Source organism: Arachis hypogaea, chromosome 4, assembly GCF_003086295.3.
Source record: "Arachis hypogaea cultivar Tifrunner chromosome 4, arahy.Tifrunner.gnm2.J5K5, whole genome shotgun sequence".
NCBI lineage: Eukaryota > Viridiplantae > Streptophyta > Magnoliopsida > Fabales > Fabaceae > Arachis > Arachis hypogaea.
This window is the reverse complement of record NC_092039.1, coordinates 12,155,773-12,161,772: the sequence shown is the minus strand read 5'-3', so window position 1 is coordinate 12,161,772 and position 6,000 is coordinate 12,155,773.

Here is a 6,000-nt window from a genome sequence, read left to right as displayed (position 1 = left end):
GCCTCTACGTAACCTTCTCCCACTTCCATCCTAAAACACTATCCTAGAAAAAGTAAGTCGAATATAAAACTTAAACAATTAATTATAGTTAGAGATAGAAAATCTACCTGAAACATAGATGCACAGAATACGGAAGAAGCGAAATCCAATTAATGTCACAGAAATAGCATCGTCCTAATAAATTTTTTTTATTAGACTCACAAGATGAAACTAATTAATTCAACAAACTGCATAAATTCAAACAATGTTAATCTCACCCTACTTAATCTACATTAACTTAATTATAATTTCTATTTACGTTAAATTAACATAAGACATCCTAAAAACAAACTGCGTTATCCTATTTTAATCAATAATTTCATAATAAAGTACATAATAAAATTCTATACTCACAAAAAAATGAGACAACTAAAAATCACAAACCAAATCCTAACTACAAAATCCGTTACCATAATTTAATCAATAATTTGTTAAAATACCTAACGAAATTCTAAAGTCACAAAAAATCTAAAAAATAGTCAAAAAATTATACCAAATCCTAATCACAAATTTCATTACACTAAACTTAATCAATAATTTCATAAATTATTTAAAAAAATCCTAAACTCACGTAAAAATCTTAATAAAATTAAAAAATATGCCAAACTTACTTTTGATGGTGGCCGCAGGATGCTGGAGCAGTGGTGGTTCCAGTAGTGACGGCAACATCGACAGTAGTGGCCACCAAGAACAGCGGCGACGTTTCCTACCTCTCTAGCAGTGACCGACAGTTCCAGCGGTGGCACCAGAGGCTCCGGTAGTGACGGCGACGCCGGTAGCACCTCCTTCAACGTCGGAGCACGAGAGAAGAGAGAGAGAAAGAGCGCCGTAGGAGAGAGAGGGGGGAAGAATTTGTGTTTGAATTTTAAACTTGTTTATCATCGAATTCATCGGACGGTAAATATGTGAAACGCAACGTTTTATTAAATCGATTTACATGATGAATTCTACTCCTTTTTAACATGATGAAAAAATACGTAAATTATATTTTTAACATATTTCTTTATTTAAGAATTTTTTTATTTATCTTATATCGAAATTTTTTTTCGATGACCAACAAAAATCAAATTCTAATTTTTTTTAACCACAAAATATTATAAAATTATTTATTCTAAAATTTAAACTAATAAAAATAGCTATATAAATAGTTAGATGAGTAACACTTGCAGCACTAACTAATTTACCAAATATGAAAGTTAAGGGCGTGTTTGGCGCACAAACAGAGAGAGTAAGATTATAATAATGTGTGTGCGTGACTGACATTTCCAACACTGTATATGATATACCTTTATTAATCCCTAACTTACATACAGGATACATTCACTGACAACAAACTCTGGGAGCTGAAGACCCTAATTAAGGGTACTAAAGGCACACACATAAATGCAAATTCACCAAATGAAATCAATAGTAGCATAGCAAAACGTTTGTATGGTCACGGAATGGAATAATAAAAAGCCATTATTATTAGCATAGGTATAGATACATTCATATATATGCATTGTGCATAGTGTAGAACACTGTGAGATAATAAAAAGGGGCACTGGACCCTTCACAGGCCTCAGAGATTGGGGCAGTGCCATGAATGAAGTTTAATTAGCTAGTGGGGACACTTGGACCCTATCATGGGGTACAAGGACTTTTGGTCAATCCATAACAACCTACACATAAATATATTACTCATATTTTAATTAATTTTTATTGTGAAAAATATTATTATATATTTCGAAGTTTTTTATTAAAAGGTAATTAAAATATTATTTTATTAATTTATTCATGCTTGATCGAATTCCATATATGTTTAATTGGTATATATATGATTTAAGGTCTCTCATATTAATATTAGTAATTAAAAGAATATATATCAAAATTTTTAATCTATCTTTTTAATTTTATCTTCTTAATTTTTAAATAAAATTTTTATTTTTGATATTTTTAAAATGATATTTGAAATTTTAATTATTTAAAAATTATAAAAATAATTAGAAATAAGGATGAATTAAGATTCTTAATTATTATTCTAATAATTAAGACTCTTAAATTAATAATTAAACCAGTTGTTATATGTTTTTGTATATTTAGTTATATTATTTTATATACAAATAGTTATTTTTTAGTGTCTATGTAACATATAGTTGATTAGCTTTTTGAGCTTTATTTAAAAAAAAAAAGTATAGTCATCATACCATGCATGGTGTTTTTATTAAGATAGGACCACTCTAAGCTATTATAAATATATTATAAACTAACGTTTTACAAAAGCAGTATGAAATTAATTAATCTGAACTAGTAAGAGCTTAGAGAATTACTCACGGTTAATTAGATCGAAATTGGGGATCGGAAAAAAGATTACTGTCAATATTTAAAATCTTATTATTAGATCTTAAACACACTCGCACTAATAACTATGATTTTTGTAGATTTATGTTGTCATGTGTGAGAGTGTGTGACATGCATCAAAATTTAAGTTAGCATATAGTATAAAGTTTGTTATTTAATTAACAAGTTAGAAGGCCAAGGAATTGGGGAGGGTGTGACTTTGTATTTTGTTTGACCAAGATAAACTTTGGAGACTGTGATATGCTATGCAAGTTAACATTTTTCTCCATTGCCATCATAATATAACCCTACTTTTTCCTCCAGTATTTAGGAGTATCGCCTATAGTTTAGCATAATATTTTTTTATTTTTCCCTTTAATTTCGGTTGCCTAAGATTCCTTGTTCCCTTCACCCATCATTTTGAGCAAATACACGTTTTTGTGTTCCCTCTTTTATGGGGTAAACTCATTGGGGTCGTAGCTTCAATTCTAAGCGACTTCAAAATATAATGATAATAATTACACACAACTAATTTGAATTAATGGAATGACCAATTCATTCATTAATTTAAATAAATATTGAATATTTGAATTTTATTTTATATATACGATTATTTATTAATCAACAACAAATTTTAAATAAAACTTATTGGATATGTAACAGATTAATCACTAGTTTACCAAATTAAAAAATTATCGTACAAAAATAATAATAACCATAGACATATAAACTAGAAATACTCATACACCAATATATATAAGTTAACCTAATATTTTCACCATTCAATAAATTATTCAAAATTCTTTTTTATAAAATTAAATGTTTTATTATTTTTAATTAATTTGAGTTAATTAAATAGTTAGTTTTCACTTGTCTTTAGAAATAAGTTTTGGAGATTTAAATTTATCTTATATATACGATAATTTATTAGTCAATGACAAATTTATAAATAAAATTTAAATTTAGAACAAATTAATCATTTATCTCTCTAGTAATTAAAATTTTTAAAAAGATCAAAATAGTTCATTAAATACATAGTTGGAGTTGGACAATTTTCGCCACAAAATCAACATGTCAAACCTAAGAGTATATATCCCTCCTCAATATATGTTACTAATTACTGCTCTTTTTAATCTTGGCCATTAACTTAATCCTTTTTTTTTTCTCATATATGATGAGTAAAGGGAATCCTCTAATTATGTGTATAGTATTTACGTTGTATGCTACTTACTACAAACAAGCAATGTCGTCCAATGAAAACTACAAAACAACATGAGATGTTAAAAGCAATGTGAGAAATCATTAATGAATGTCTCATGTCCCTATCTCAAGGAATAATACATTTGACCCACTTCTTATTACTCGACCATAGTGTACTAAAATGCCATCCACATGGGTCATATTCAACACCCCAACCACTTTGTTCCTTTGGTTAATTATTATTTATCATCATCATCATTACACACTTGATCTTTGAGCTTAATTTAGTTGCAAGATTATTGTCAACAGTAGTCACAATTGATACAAAATTGAATTTTGCATTCAATTTCAATCACACACATGAACTAGGAGTTAAACTTTAAAATGGTTTTGAAATTAACATGGTATATTAAAATTATCTTTGAGATTTTAATTATACTAATTATGTTATTAAAATTAATAAAAATGTACTACATTAATTTTTAGTCTATTTTTTGTTAATGACGTGATGACATAATTTGATGATGTAAATTATTAATTACATATGTCATTCTATGGTTTGATCATGTATAATAATATAATAATGTGTTGACCAGTGATATGTGATATACTAACATGGACAGTTATATCACGTATTACAATACTATTTGATCATGTGTCAGTTTGTACTACGTGTCACAATAGTATTAGTGCACGTGTTATTTATTATGTTATCATTGTAGATGCATCAAATTAGTCCCTCAATTTGCATTAAGTGACTTATTTTAGTCTTTAAAATTGAATGTCGTGCACCAAATTAGTCCATTCACTAGTTTTTTTTATAAATTCAAAATTCTCAATATCTATAAATGCATTAATTTTAATTCTATTTTTTACATGTTATTTAAATACAAATGCTTTTACAAAATATTTTCTCTTGCAGGTACCTCCAACTGCCGTCTTTGAAGCTGACGTGAAGAGATTTTAAATACCCTCACTGTCATTTCTAACCTCTTTTGTCTAGACTAGACGAAAGAGGTCGGAGATAATAGTGAGAATACTTGAAGTATTTTCGATCTAACCCATTTATACATAACCAAAAACGTATATTTCATAAGAACAAAAAAAACATGTATTTTAATTCTTTATTTTTTGTTAGAAATACGTATTTTTAGATGAAAAAATGTATCTAACGAATAATATAATTTTTTTTATAATAACATACTTATATGTTATAAAATTTATCAATATTAAATTATTATAGAAAAAATTATATAATTAAAATTAAAATATTAAAATTTTTTTATAAAAGTAATTGTATTTAAACAATATGTGAAAAAATAGAATTAAATTAGTGCATCCAAAAATATTAAAATATTTGAATTTTTAAAAAAATGAAAAAAATTTGGTGAAGAGACTAGTTTAGTACATAACATTTAATTTCAGGACTAAAATGAGTTACTTAATGCAAAGTAAAGGACTAATTTGATATATGTATAATGATGACATAATGAATGATATATGGACGAATACTGTTGTGACATGTGGTACAAACTAACATGTGACCAAATAGCATGATGATACATGGCACAATCATCCACGTCAGCATGTCACGTGTCACTTGTTAATAAATTGTTATATTATTACACGTGACCAAACTATAAAGTAATACGTGTCATTAACAATTCACGTCATCAAATCATGTCATCACATCGTTAATGAAAAATGGAACAGAAACTTACGGTGATGCACTACTTTTGTCAATTTTAAAAATGTAGTTGGTATAATTAGAATTGTAGAAACAATTTTAACACATAACACCAATTTCAAAAACTATTTTGAGATTTAACTTTATGTAATGCTACTACTCTAAATACAAAAGTATTAGATAGATGATAGACCCTTTGCTTTTTTATGTTTGGAATAATAATAATAATAATAATAATAATAATAACATCTAAATTAATTTTTAAAAATTTAATATAAAATATCTTAATTTTTAACAAATTTTTATTTTTTAAAAATTATTTTTATTAAACAAATTGGTCCATCTATTATTTAAAAAAAAAGAATAATTTGTTTTATAATAATATTTTTAAGATTTAATTATATATTTTATAATAAAGTTTATTAAGAATTTATTTAAGTAACGCATATTAAAAATCTGACTGATATAAACAAAAAAAAAATCAATCTGTATGATAAAAATAATTTTTGAAAATTTTTATAAAATAAAAGTTTTTTGAAAATGAAAATACTTGATTTAAAATTCAGTAATTTATATTATTGTTATTTTCATTATTGAAGTTAGGCGAAATGGCAAAGTGTTTCCAATTTGAAAGGGTATTAATATAAGTAGTAATCTGCAATGGAGAGTGTGAAACATGGAGGCAGAAAATTGGGAGTTTTGGGAATGCACACGAGCAAGTGAAAACACTCATGACTCCTCATGACTCATCAACC